This window comes from Gasterosteus aculeatus, chromosome 10, assembly GCF_964276395.1.
Source record: "Gasterosteus aculeatus chromosome 10, fGasAcu3.hap1.1, whole genome shotgun sequence".
NCBI lineage: Eukaryota > Metazoa > Chordata > Actinopteri > Perciformes > Gasterosteidae > Gasterosteus > Gasterosteus aculeatus.
The window spans coordinates 1,174,614-1,189,922 of NC_135697.1; positions in this window are offsets into that span (position 1 = coordinate 1,174,614).

Below are 15,309 nucleotides of genomic sequence, written 5' to 3' on the forward strand. Positions count from 1 at the left end.
TGGGTGACATCTTGGGGATGTGTTATCAGTCTTAATTGAAATTATCATGTTAGTATTGATAGTTTCCTTTTAATCCTAACCTGAAATTGACCAAAAGTAGTCTCGTGATGGAGAATGTGATACAAATTGGCTCATGTATGGTATTTTGAGAGGCTTTAATTTTGAAATGGTATATCAGAATGTCCTGGTAATCACTGAATAACACCTTGGGGATGTGTACTATCTGTCTGAATTGAATTCATCTTGTAACTATTGATAGTATCCTTTAAAATCTAATCTGAAATTGACCTGAAGTAGTCTCATGAATTAGATCTTGAAGGAAGTTGGATATTAAAAATGAAGTTTGCAAAGCAGCATTCCTGGTGTACATCCTTAAGGTTAATGACAACTGACTCTTGGAAGCTTTGTCCGATGGCCGCAGAAGTTCTTGGCTGCGTTTCTAGCCGTCCGGCCGGTGCCCCGACAGCGAGGACCCGTCCAACCCTGCTCGCAGCTTTAATTAAAATTGTACTTTACATGTTGTAATTAAATGCTGTGAAGAACAAATGCATTCTGGTAAACAAGAGTAGCATGATTAGATGACAATTCAAAAGCTAAATATATTCCCTTTATAGATAATCCCTTTAAAAACAGTTTTAAAGGTGTCTATCATGAACTTTACCTTTGCCTTTTATGCAGGGTTAATGGGCTATTACAAACCTATTTACACAGCTATTTTATCAGCCTATATTCATGTCACAGATGTATTTATATCTATTTGCCTAAAACTCTATATCCAACCTGCTTCTTTATCCTTGATCTTTTGGGGATCCCTCTTGGATAGTTAACCAGAACTGATTATTAGAATTCATTTATTGTAGATCCATATGAATAAATTCACTACGAAAATAAATGTGTCCATTGTGTAGATGTCAACAAGCAGCAAGCAGTAAGCGAATGTCATAATCATTAATCATTTTGGACCAGACCATTGACTGACAGTAGTCTGTTAATTAATGTTGTGAGTGTTATAGAAGATTGAGTCGAATATGTGAGTCAATACTATATTCATGTGTTATAATTATTTTATTCATGTAAATAAACAGGTATTTCTGTCTCGGCCCCTAATTAAGTAAACCGTCTTACTGTTTTTATGAGCACAATTGAGTGGCCAGTGTTACCACATGGTGGAGCTTCAAGAAGACACATTCTGAAGCCTGGTGGAAAGAGATATGCAGCATTTATGTTTCTGGTTTAGTCCTAAGCTGTGTTTTTTACAATAAACAACAATAAAACTACATACTATAAAACACATATGTAGTTATACCAGCATTAAAAGTGGTATCAATAGTATTAGTAAGAAGATAGCAACGTATACTAAAGAACCTGAATAAATTAGTGGAAAAACCCAATGAAAAGATTTCTCTCATCCGCATTTGTGCCCGTGCCCACCAGTGGTGTTGTACAAAAGATTTCAGACACAATAATTGCAAAATGACCTGAGTCCACATCATAAAAATCATTCATCATATTCTAAGTGAAATATTATAATACATACTGCTTTGTTATATGTGTAACTTTGTGCCCAATGAACGGCAGAACTAGACCTGCTCTAGGACCAGCGCCCTATTCCTTGTAAGTGGTTCAACTAAGTCGAGCTTAGCCAGCTCAAATTAACGAGATGATTAATATCTGGCTATCTCGGGTTCTCAAAGGCTGATCTGCGCTGAAACAGTCTCGTTAATTTGAACCCTTCTGATTGGACAGACGGACTGTCTGTCTTTTAACCCTCTTAGTCCGAAGCCTTTCGCCCGCGACGGAAAGTGACATGGAGGATTCAAATAACAGTGACTCCTTAACTATTTGCACAATCAACGTAATTGTAACGGATTCTGAAAGCTGAGAAATGCTGTTTTCTAGATATTATGGTAATCAAGAAATCAGTAGCGGGAGAGCCTGTGATGAGGATGAGGGGTGGAAGTGAGCGCAGCAGGAGAGCCACAGCAGAATGTCACAGAGAGATGGCAATGTTTTACGAGTGTCTTAAAAGTGTCCTACTAGTGTTTCACCATTGTTTTACTGGTGCCGCCACGGCTCGGGGACCGGAGTCCGATTCCTTGGCGTGAGGAGTTGGATGTGTGGCGGGAGTGCGTGACAAGAGACCGAAATGCGTGCGTATGCAGTGATTGGTCCTAATAACTCCAGTAACATACTGGGAACGTCGCTACTTAAAAGTCTATTCTATGGGGAAACTTTCATCCACCTTCTACAGGGGCCTCTGCTCTTCAACAGGCAACAGGGTGACCAGTTGCTGGACATCTCTGTGAAGGACAGTAGCTCGGACCTCCAAGTTTTGTCCATCAGGTTTTGGTTTCTTTGCGCTTCCAGCTCTCATCACAGGAACACTGTAGCTTGAAAAGACCCTGACATCCACATTCCTCACAATGCCTTTGCGGTCTGGATTGGTGCTGATGTCTCTGCCGAGCTTGAACTGTCCCCTCATTGCATTTTGGTCACACAGCCAGACGATGTCCCCAACAACGACATTTCTCTCTGTGGTATGCCACTTGCTTCTCACAAAAAGATTGGGACCTGAATGGTCCCAATCTTTTTGTATGTTGACTCCAGCTCTTCCAGAACTTGGTCACCTCGGATTGCATCACACTAAGCCTTTTGTAAGGGTAGCTGGTAAAGTCAAAGGTCTTAACGTCTCCATTTTGAGAAGCTTGTCCGAGCAAGAGGGAATTTGGTGTTACATACTGAATACAGTCTTCCCGGCTCTGCATCCTGGCATCAATTGGACGCTCATTCGCAAGGTTGGCTGCCAAGTACAAAGCTGTGTGAGACTCACTGTAACTCAATAGAGAATCCTTCCCAAGACTCTGGAGTGCCTTCTTCACAATGCGTACAGCAGCTTCTGCAGCACCATTTCTGTGTGGGGAATCAGCAGGATGGATCTTCCAAGCCCACACGGTTCCATTCCTCGCAGCAGTCTCCTCCAAGGCAGCTTGGATGCCCCCGGATTGCTGTGAACCTTTGGTAGGCCATCAGGAACACTTCAGTGGACACAGAGCTTGCCAGTTTAGTGTGGATGGCTTTGCTGGCCATGCAGCAGAATACCACACCCGAGACCTTCAGAGTCACTCTTTTCCTGACGTCATCATTCACCTGGTAGGGTCCAAAAAGGTCCACAGAGGTACAGTGCTCCCGGAAAGTATTCACAGCGCTTCACTTTTTTCCACATTTTGTCATGTTACAGCCTTATTCCAAAATGTATTAAATTCATTATTTTCCTCAACATTCTACACACAACAACCCATAATGACGACCCAACATGTACATAAGTATTCACGGTCTTTGCCGTGACACTCAAAATTTTGCTCAGGTTCATCCTGTTTCCACTGATCATCCTTGAGATGTTTCTACAACTTGATTGGAGTCCACCTGTGCTAAATTCAGTTGATTGGACATGATTGAGAAAGGCACACACCTGTCGATATAAGGTATCACAGTTAACAGTGCAAATCAGAGCATAAATCAAGCCATGAAGTCCAAGGAATCATCTGTAGACCTCCGAGACAGAATTGTATGAAGGGTACAGATGTGGTGAAGGGTACAGAAAGATTTCTGCAGCATTGAAAGTCACAATGAGCACAGTGGCCTCCATCATCCGGAACTGGAAGAAGTTTGGAACCACCAGGACTCTTCCTAGAGTTGGCCGCCCAGCCAGACTGAGCGATCGGGGGAGAAGGGCCTTAGTCAGGGAGGTGACCAGGAATCCGATGGTCACTCTGACAGAGCTACAGTGTGGTTCTATGAAGAGAGGAGAACCTTCCAGAAGGACAACCATCTCTGCAGCACTCCACAAATCAGACCTGTTTGGTAGAGTGGCCAGACTGAAGCCACTCCTCAGTAAAAAGCAGATGACAGCCCGCCTGGAGTTTGCAAAAAAGCACCTGAAGGACTCTCAGACCATAAGAAACAAAGTTCTCTGGTCTGATGAAACAAAGATTGAACTCTTTGGCTCGAATGCCAAGCGTCATGTCTGGAGGAAACCAGGCACTGCTCATCACCTGGCCAATACCATCCCTACAGTGAAGCATGATCGTGGCAGCATCATGCTGTGGGGATGTTTTTCAGCGGGAGGAACTGGGAGACTTGTCAGGATTGAGGGAAAGATGAATGCAGCAATGTACCGAGACATCTCCGATGAAAACATGCTCCAAAGCGCTCTGGACCTCAGACTGGGGCGACGGTTCATCTTCCAACAGGACAACGACCCGAAGCACACAGCCAAGATAACAAAGGAGTGGCTTCGGCACAACTCTGTGAATGTCCTTGAGTGGCCCAGCCAGAGCCCTGACTTGAACCCGATTGAACATCTCTGGGGAGATCTGAAAATGGCTGTGCACCGACGCTCCCCATCCAACCTGATGGAACTTGAGAGGTTCTGCAAAGAAGAATGGGAGCAACTTCCCAGAAATAGGTGTGCCGCGCTTGTGGAATCCTACCCAAGAAGACTTGAGGCTGTAATTGCTGCCAAAGGTGCTACAACAAAGTATTGAGCAAATGCTGTGAATACTTATGTACATGTTATGTTTTTGTTCTTTATTTTTAACAGATTTGCAAAATTTGCAAAAATCAGTTTCTTACTTTGTCATTAGATAGATATATACTTTATTGATCCCTCAAGAGGGAAATTTTGTTATCACAGCAGCATGTACACGGAAGAATAGAATAAAAAGATACACATTATATAACTTATATAATGTGTATCTTTATGGGTTGTTGTGTGTAGAATGTTGAGGAAAATAATGAACTTAATCCGATAAGGCTGCAACATAACAAAATGTGGAAAAAGTGAAGCGCTGTGAATGCACTGTACTGTATATTCAAAAGGTGCTGCAGGTTCAGTCCTCTCAGGCTCTCAATCACCCATCACTTGTTTGCACTTTCCTGCTTTTGCCTTCTTCAGACTAGGCAGGTGTCGACGACCTTTTGGGCTACCCTCCTTCCTCTTACAACCCAGGCCTCTTTTCTCATCTTGAGCAGGGTTCCAGCCACTCCGTCATGACCCTCCCTATGAGACTCTCGAGCTAGTAATGTAGACTATGGGAAGTAATGTACTAATGTACCCATGAGTCGCAAGGCAAGAGGGGAATGGGAACACTGTCTCCTTTGAAGCCCTGCACTCTTCCACCACAGACTAAGAGCCCGAGTCCTGTCCTTTGTAGACCAAAAGTCTGTTGTAGTGCTTGGAAAAGCAAAAAGGTCTCGCAGCACATCTTTCCTTTCCTGGACAGAGATGACTCCAGTTAAAACGACTGCCTCCCAATTTGGTCTCTTCGGGATTTGGTCCAAGGAACCTTTTGGCTGCCCTCCAGAAGCAATGGTCTTTACAAGCCTGGTTAGGCCGCTGAGCTGTTTGATGTCCACAAGGCTCTGGATGGCGGACCCCGTGGGTGGTCTCTGTTGTTCTGCTTGGACATGGTCCTCTCTCCATCCTGACTTCACTTCCTGGGCCCTCGTCAGAGCAGCAACAAACGCTTTATTTTGCAGCTTGTTGATGCTCTCTCTGCCAGCAGTAGCAATTTCCAGATTTGATTGGCCACTCACTTACAGGAAGGCTCAGGAATTCTGGACCATTCTGCCACCCCGAGTCTTCGTCAAGAAGACTTTTGGGGGGCCGCCTCCTCTTGTGACTAGGACTGCAATGTTCTGCGGACCATAGATCCACCACCAGTCTTGGACTTGTGAGTTGCTTTGGATTTCTCCAATCCGATTTGCGAAGAAACTCTGATAGCCATAGCTCTCTTTGGATAGCGCCAAGGACGGTCTGGCTGTCAACAAAATGGAACCACTTCTCAACTTTGATTTGGCTGTGCCTCTCGAAGTACCTCTTCAGGCGGGACGCAAACACTGCTCCACATACCTCAGCTTTCACAGCATCACCCTTCTGATCTAAAGGGGTCAGTTTGGCCTTGGACTCCACCAGCCTGATGGGGCTTTGGTTATTGCTCCACCTCAGGTACATCACCGCTCCATAGGCATACTCGCTCCCATCTTTGCTGAGCTGGATGTATTGTTCAAAAAGCTCAATTGCATCTTCCCTGAGAGCGCTGTGTCCCATGTGTCTTTAACCAGGCAACTTTTTGCTTTTGGCTTTTTGGAAACCTCGGTGCACCAGGATGGCTCCTTTCTGCTTTGCAGGCGTCACCAGGCCACTTGGATCATACAACCCAGACACCTGACTAAGCAACTCCCTTCTTGTCAGGGGATTGGGAGTCTGAGGCCTAACCTGTTCCTGCAGGAGGTTCTGACGAAGTCGCATCTTCTTATTTCGCTTTGGGAAATTTATTCAGTCAAGTTATGACATGAAGCCTGTCTTCCTCACCAATGTAGCCATGGCCAAGTGCCTTATTTTCCTCATCAACCATTTGATTTGGGAGGACCAAGGTTCCCTCTTTGGCTCCTGCTCTGTCACCTGGCTCATCATGAGACTCCTGCCTCCCACTTTGCCCATAGAACAGCCACGGCTTGAGCTGAAATCCTCCAGCCTTCAGGATGTTCTCCACATTTGCAGTGATGGCTCTCAGATGGCCAAGGTCATTTTGGGATGTCAGAACATCATCGACATAGCTGTCCTGCTGGAGTACCCGGCGCTCCTCCTCAAGGTGCATGACCTGAGGGACGTTGGAGGTCTCTCGCATTGCAAGTTGTGCGATGTGCGATGTTCACCCTGGTAATAGCATATTCTCCCAGTTCCTCATCCTCCGAGTCTCACCACAGGAATCTGTGGAGGTGCACTCCACGGTCCTCAAGCCAGACAGTTATACATCTTTTCGCGGATCTGGTTGAGGACCCTTCATCAGCATGTCATTCAGGCTCACACCTCTGAATTTCTGGCTGCTGTTCCAGACAAGCCTCACTGGTGTCGTGATTGAGTGTGGATTCGGAGCGATGAGGTGACTGACGTACCATACTACTCCGGCCAAGGTGGTAATCACACCTTCGGAGAGCTTGATTGCAGCCCCTCTAGTGACCATGTCATGGACCTAGGCGGACATAGGCAGCTTTCCATTTAGGCTCTTTGGCAAGATGTTTTTCTGTTCTGAGGAATGTGGCCTCAACAGCTCCCCTGTTTTTCAGGAGTGAAGCTGGGTCTTCCATCCAGGGGTACTTGGCATGCCAGTGCGGATCCTTGCTGTGGCAGTCACCTGTGACGTACGTGAGCCCGTCTCTCACTACCTCGAGTTCCCGTTCCTCAGCAAGGGTCATCTCTTTGTCACCTGGCTGGCAGTTTCCACATCGACAGCCCCCACACCTTGGATCGCACGCAGCGCCAATACTGTCCCATCTCCACCATTCCAGGAAGTGTCGGTCGGTTGTGATTGATTCCTGGATGTTGTGGCAGATACGACAGCAGGCTGCTGCTTTGGGATCCTGGCGGGGATTTCCTCATACTTAATGGCGGCAGTCCTCATTGACCTGGCGAAGTGAGTGTTGGATGTGTGGGCTGACATGGCCATGTTCTCAAACAGGTCTGGGTGAGTGCCTCCAATGGTCTTCCCCAGCGGTCCGCCCTACAGCACAAGGTCTCCAACGACTCAAATTCTCTGAGGTACCAGCTTACCCTCTCTGTGACGTATCAGCAAATCTCCTTGGGTCTTGCTAGCTCATCGGCTGGGATGTCAGGAAAGAACTTTTGTAGTTGTCTTGCTGTTACGCCCTTGTTGACATCTGCAATGTTGTCCAGTCCATAGCAAACCAACTGGTGGGATTGAAGGGTGACTGTGGGAGCCTCCACTCTGATTTTAACAGGTATCTCTTCGTCTCTACGTGGACCTTCATACCCCTCGACCCCATGGACAACAAGAGTGATTTCCTCGCTTCTGAGGTCCAGCTTGCTTGCAGTTTTGTGGGTGATATAGTTTGTGTCTGATGCAAAGTCGATCAACGTCCCAATCTTCTGCCCAGCATTGGCTGTCACCTCAAGGAGCATCATTATGACCGGGTACTCTTGTAGACCACCTTCAATGAGAAGTCTTGAAGGCTTGTTCACTGTGCTGAGGGGTTTTGAGGCGCCGTTCGAGAAAGCATCCCGGCACTGTTTAGCGAGTTCTGGGGAGAGTTTTCTTATGAAGTCCTCCTGGTACTTTTTCTTCCCCAGGATGGCGTCCACTCCTTTCCTGGACGGCACTGCTCTTTGGATCAGCATTGGGGCACAGGTAGTAGTGATGTTCAGGGCACCGTCCAGCCTTGCAGTCTGGATGCCTGCAGAGATAGGTGGGTTTGCAGAATGCCATGTCATCATGGATTTCGAGGCACCTCTCACATGCCCCTTTACGGCAGCATTCCTCTCTGCTGGCTTTAGGGCCTGAAACTGCTTGCAGAAAAAAAGCTTTGTCCTGTGCTTCCCGTCGCCACAGATGACACATCCTGCATAGGCACCATCAGACTTGGTGGATTTTGTTCTAGCGTGTCTTGGCTCAGGTCTTGCTTCCTTTCTCGGCTCCTCGTCCTTCAGTTGCTCGTAAATGCACTATTGCTCCTTCAGGAATGCCAACTGACAGTCAAATCTGTTGTTTGGGAACACGGCACTCGGACCAACAGCCACATAGACAAGCCATTCCTTCTTCAGATTTTCAGGAAGCTCACTTTCAATGGACTTTGTGACCAGCGGATTCTTGATCGCCCCTGTGTCTCCCAAGTCACTTAAATCTTGCAATGCCTTTTCAACTGCTTGAATCAATTCCACTATCTTTTGTGGTTGGTGACTCCTCACAGCTGGGATTTTCTCATCCACAATTTCAATGGCGATGGTGGTTTGGTTTCCAAAGCGATTTCCACGGACACGGGAAAACGTCTTCTGCGGTGTTGTAGGTGGTGCGCCTGAGGTCCCGGGTGATTCTTTAATCCAAGCTGTCCAACAACTGGAATTTCTTCAACTCTCTTGAACCTGTGGGCTCACCTTGCCTTTGCAGCGCTTCCCAATCTTTTCTCCACCTATGGAAATCATGTTTAATGCCAGAGACCTTGGGGAGAGCTGTTGGCCTTAATCTGATGGAGGGCATTGGAGGACTTTACTCACTGCTGAGCGTTTGGTTCGATCCATCCGTCCGTCCGAACCCGTCCGTCGTCACTGCAACAGTGGTGCCGGTTGATTGACACTTGTTGTGGGGGTAGGAACCTGTTGCGGTTTCGCCACCTCTGCATTCTGCCACTCCCTGCCCGCTATCCATTGCGCAATAGTCACCCTGTCACTTAGACACTCAAGGCCTTCTCATGTGTTTTTCATCCTGGTAACGAGCTGGCTGGGTTTGGACGCTGCACACCTGCATCCAGTTTCCAATCTTCACCAGAGCCTTCAAGTACCCTGCTTTGCCACCACTCCTCGCCAGATCTTCCCATAGAATCACCTGATCTGCAGTTGTCTATCGCCCACCGTCGCCACTCGTCTGGATTATTGTTTTGGCTACCAACTTACACACGCCGGGACGCTGACCACTCTTCTGGACCAGATGTATGAATGTACAGTATGAATAACTGGACCTTTGGACCATTAAAACGCTTAGCAGGGCATTAACCTTTTCCAGCGTTGTGCTTTCCAGTTCTTTCTTCTGAAGTCTGTCACCACCACAAAGTCATCAGGTTTCAGTTGTGAAGTGGGCCTTCAGCTGGTTTTGGGAGGGCGGCTGCAACCTGTTCCCATATGATAGACAAAGCAGAAGAGAGTTGTGCACAATATGTTAACATTTTATGTTTGCATAATGCAGTTGAAGGGATTTGATGCCTTGGTTTCTACATGAGGACGAAAACCAAACTATCTCAAAGGGTCTATGGTTGCTTCGTGTTGGTTTTCTAATGTGCATGTACATCAACATTAGAGGCAGGGCTTTTGTCCATGGCAGACCTGTGTCCACACAGCATTTTGCCAACTTGGTTTTAAGTGTGCCATTATCTCGTTCAACAGCCTCTCCACTGGCTGGATGGTAAGTGCAGTGTGTTGTTAAATCAATACCCAGGTATGCGCTTAATTCTGTAATGGCCTCGTTGACAAAATGAGATGCATTGTCGCTTGATATTTTAGTAGGAATGCCCCATCGAGGGATGATTTCAGAAAATAGGGCCTTAGCCACTGATTCAGCGGTTTGTTTACTTGGTGGAAAAACCTCAACCCCCGTGGAAAACATGTCTACCATCACTGACAATGTTTCTTACCTTGAGATGGAGATAACTCTACAAAATCCATCATAATGTGCACAAATGGTCGAGTTTGTGGTGAGTGTGCAGCCTGGCTGGACACTGCCACGGGCCTGCCTATATTGAGTAATTTTTGTCTGTCTTTTGTTTTTTTACTTGAATATACATACAGTATCGCCCACACATTTTTTGATTTGGAAAATGTTTTTCTTGAATTACTGAATAAGTAGCCCCGGAGTCTACCAAAAACATAAATTCTTTCCCTTCCACAATTACTCTTGTAGTTGACATGTCTTTTGTATGAATCTGAAACATCGCATATGTGAGCGGCAGTGGTCTGGGTGTATTCTGTTGCTCTAAATGAGAAATAATGTCGAGCAAGACCGCTGTTGTTCCGCAGTGTGCGTGCGAGGAAGCTGATCTTCATTGCAACATTGTGTCTGTGTGAGATGTGTGTGTGTGTGTGTGTGTGTGTGCATGCAGTTAGTGTTTCTTCATTGCAGGCTGCGGTGTGTGTGTGCGTGTGTTTCACTTCCCTGTTTTGGAGAGGAAGCCCCCCAACATGTGCAAGGTACAGTGAGTATGGTGGCCGTGTCACTGTTATTTTTCATAAACATACCCTGTCAACTGATCCAATGCCAACGTCAACATTGTCTTTTGTTAAAAAAACAAGGCAAAATTGTCTAATCAACCAAAAACGTCTCCTGCAGTACCTCCACGGATCCCCCATGTCCAATAAGAGCGGCTCCTGGGTGGTGCTTTGTTAGTGGACAGCTGTGTTACTGATACGTAAATGGTCAATGGTCCTTTTCTAGTTTTCACACCCATTTTGGTTTAGTGTCTTGTCAAAAGACACATTGACATAGATTACCGGAGCCAGGGTTCGAACAGCTGTTGGCCCCGTTGAAGGAAAACCTGCTCCACCACTTAGCTTGGTCGTCCCGGTTTCACAGTCCGTGTTCAAACTGTATAATGTCAGAGCGGTCAGTTTATCAAGACTACCAGACAGGCCTGCCATATCCAGAATATAGTAAAGGGAAATTGAGAAGAGCTGACTAAAGTTCTTTTTTGGAAACCAAAGATGTTTTCATAAATCCTGGCAGACTGGGGAGATGCAAATATCCATGTTGGGCCATGTTTCAATACTGCATTGTGAATGCAACCTCTCTGAATTGTGGCCGGAAGGTCATCGGTAGTAAAGTGGTAAACCAAGAATCGGTTGGTGTACAGTGAAGCAGGTTATTAAAATTAAAAATGCAATCTAAGTTGCTTTGGAGTAATGTAATGATATAATAAGTGATCTTGGCTGTGAGTAGGAGTGGGCTGCTTGATAAATAAGTCACATGCTCTGTGCAAGCAAGTCAAGTTCTCTCATAAAACCAAGAGAACTTTCTTTATGGAGCTGGATTTGTAGACACAAGAATTTCCTGGTCTAGAAGGAAAGGAAGGAAGACAAACTAACATAGTTGAAACATAAAAATACTCTACCAGTCAAATATTAATAGGATTTAAAGTTAGAGTCCAAAGTTAGAAAAACTAGAGATCAAGAAGAAAAAGAGATGATTTTAGTCTCATGGGAGACTAGTTAGCGCATGCATTTGAATATGTGATGTTAGTATTTCAAGAATATACCAAAGGTATACAACATTGTCTGGATAATGAGTCAATGTAGGATTCCCATTGCATTTTCTACCTCTCTGAGCGAATCTGGTGGAGAACCAGGGAGGATCAGTAGAGAGGAGAAATTGAAGGGGTGGAGAGGTCTGTTTTTTTTAGAGGTGAAACCTGTGGGTTTCCTCTAATTTTAAACCACTGATCCATTGCGTATGTAGAATACTTCCTGTTACGTAGGCTGGTTGCAACACAAAAGCTTTTTCCACAATCATGGAGGAGGGGGTTTATCACATAAAAGTGTGACCAAGATTTAGACTGTTAAGGTGGAAAATTAAGCCTCCTCAAAAAACCAATAGTTATTTATTTAACATTGACGTATTTGGTCATGGAGTTTAATAGAAATCTTGAAATACATTCTCTCACTTAAACAAGATTAAGACAGATATTTTACAAGTCAGAGATGGACCTAAATGCAGAGTCACAGGGAGGAACAGAGGGATGTTTAATGGTGATTTCGACGAGTGCAATACCGCCCCCCTGCTCGGATTCTCTGGCCAAACCATCTTCACACCAACTTGAACTCTTTCACTTGGGGTAAACTTGGAGTAAAGCCTAGTTTATGCCTCTTCGTCTTCAGCAAAACTCAAGGACACGCAAACGCAAGAGCCCCTTGCGCGCTCCTTGTGTGCCTTTTCACCCCTCCTTGCGTGCGTCGACCCATTTTTCTAGACTAGCGTCAAAAGCTACGTAAGCCTCCTGGAGCCCGCAAGGCTGTGATTGGTCTGATAACTATATCCTTTCTGGAGTCTCACATTTCCGGTTTCATAGCATAATACCGGCATTATTAAAATGAAGATTTTTTACAAGAGAATTGAAGAGCTTTATGTGACCATGTTACGGCCTGCCTATCGTGCCTAGGGGTGCACGGGCGTAACATAAAAATGTTGGATAAAAGGTAGGCTTGGCAAAGGTGGAACGGCAGAGATAAATAAGGGGTGCGCAAAGTTTCAACAAAAGTAAATACAATGTATTAACTTATTTATCACAAAAGACATTTGATCTGTGCATTGAAATGTATTTGTAAATCCTTCTGTGTGCATATGTAAATCGAAAACATTTGTCAATCGTATACATTTGTGAAGCTTACAGTTTGCTCTGTGCGCATTTGCAGACTGAGCCTGATCTGACCCCATAGGATCCCACTCCCGGGATGGACAGACTACAATGGATGCCAGGTGTACAGAATGAACAATGTATAATACATTCAATTACTATGACAGAAATGATTCAAGTAATTGTGAGTAGCAAGCCAGGCGCACGGCAGGACCACTGCAGGGACAACCACCATCCACAGAATCCTGTACAAAGCACAAATACTTTAGGAGAGGGTAATGTTGGTTTATGATTGGAGTAATATGATTCATATTCAAAATAATAATGATGATCCATTCAGCAGCAGGTGTCGGCAGGGCCACGACAGGTGTCAGGACCAGGGTCCAGAAGGAACTACCATCTATGGACACCTGCTAGGGGGGAAAGCACGAAAAAACTCTGGAAAGTCCCCCGGCAGTCTAAGCCTATAGCAGCTTAACTAAGGGCTAGTCCGGGCTAACCTGAGCCAGGCCTAACTATAAGCAAAATCGAAGAGGAAAGTTCAAGTGGGAGCTGAACATCAGTTCCATCACAAAGAAGGCTCAGCAGAGGTTGTTCTTCCTGAGGCAGCTGAAGAAATTCAACCTGCCAAAGACGATGATGATCCACTTCTACACGGCCATCATCGAGTCCATCCTCTGCTCCTCAATCACCATCTGGTACGCTGCAGCCACAGCCGAGGACAAGGGCAGGCTGCAGCGTGTCATCCGCTCTGCAGAGAGGGTGATTGGCTGCAATCTGCGCAGTGATGTTACAAGTACAATTTAAGTGCTGCAATTTGTTAGTCTTTAGTCGAGGTAGAGTCTGAAGAGGTGTGTCTTTAGTTTGCGGCGGAAGATGTGAAGGGTCTCTGCGGTCCTGGTGTCTTCAGAGAGCTCGTTCCACCATTTCGGCGCAAGGACAGCAAAGAGTGGAGATCTAGTCGAGTGTTTTGCTCTCAGTGAGGGAGGGACGAGTAGTTTTGCAGATGCAGAGCGGAGAGTGCGGGTTGGGATGTAGGGTTTGACCATGTCCTGGATGTAAGCTGGGCCCGATCCATTCAGAGCATGGTACGTGAGCACCAATGTTTTGAACTGGATGCGGGCAGCCACCGGTAGCCAGTGAAGAGAGCGGAGGAGTGGAATAGTTTGGGAGAATTTCGGAAGGTTGAAGACCAGTCGAGCTGCTGCATTCTGAATGAGCTGCAGAGGTCGAATGGTGGTGGCAGGGAGACCAGCCAGGAGGGAGTTGCAGTAGTCCAGGCGGGAGATGACAAGAGCCTGAATCAGTACCTGCGCTGCCTTCTGAGTGAGAAGGGGACACTGCACATGTCACTTTAACTGTGATTTATCACTTTGTCGTCACTCGTCACTTGTTTGCTAGTGCACTTTATGCTTAATATTTTTTAAACTTTTTAAATATTTTAAATTTTTAACTTTATTCCCTTGTTTTATACTAACCCATAGCCTTATTCTACTAACCCATTGCATTAGCATTTCATTTTACTTTATTTTATTACTTGTGCACTGCTGTTTGTTGTCTATTGTCACACTGTCTACTGTCGCGCACCAACCGGCAAGACAAATTCCTTGTATGTTTGACATATTTTGGTAATAAATGTTACCTGATTTAAGCTTTATCTTAAAAGAGCTGACCGAATCTGCCCCCCGGACTGAAAGTGGAAGTTGGTTCCACAAAAGAGGAGCTTGATAACTGAAGGCTCTGGCTCCCATTCTACTTTTTAAAACCCTAGGAACAACAAGTAACCCAGCATCTATGGCGCGCAGCTGCCTTGTAGGGCAATACGGTCTTACAAGCTCTTGAAGATAAGACGGTGCCTCACCAGCAAGTGCCTTGTAGGTGAGGGGAAGTACCTTAAATTCTATTCTTGATTTAACAGGGAGCCAGTACAGAAGTTAATACAGGAGTAATACGAACCCTTTTCTTCTTCTTGTTAATACATGTGCTGCAGCATTCTGAATCAACTGGAGAGGCTTAAGAGATTTACAAGAGCAGTCCGATAACAAAGAATTACAGTAGTCCAGTCTGGAAGTGACAAATTTCTGAACTAATTTTTCTGCATCAGTTTGAGACAGGAAGTCCCTGATTTTTGATATATTATGTAGATGGGAAAAAGGCAGTCCTTGAAGTCTTCTTTATATGAGTTGAAGGTCATATCCTGGTCAAAGAGAACTCAGAGATTCCTGACGGTGCTGCTGGGTACCAGAGCAATTCCATCCATAAAAAGTATCACAAGACAGCTGACTTCGAATAAGCAGTGGGCCTATCAAGATAACTTTTTTTTTTAGTTTAGCATTAGGAAGTGGCCGGTCATCCAAGTTTTGATGTCTCCAAGACATTCTTGAAGTCTAACAAGCTGGT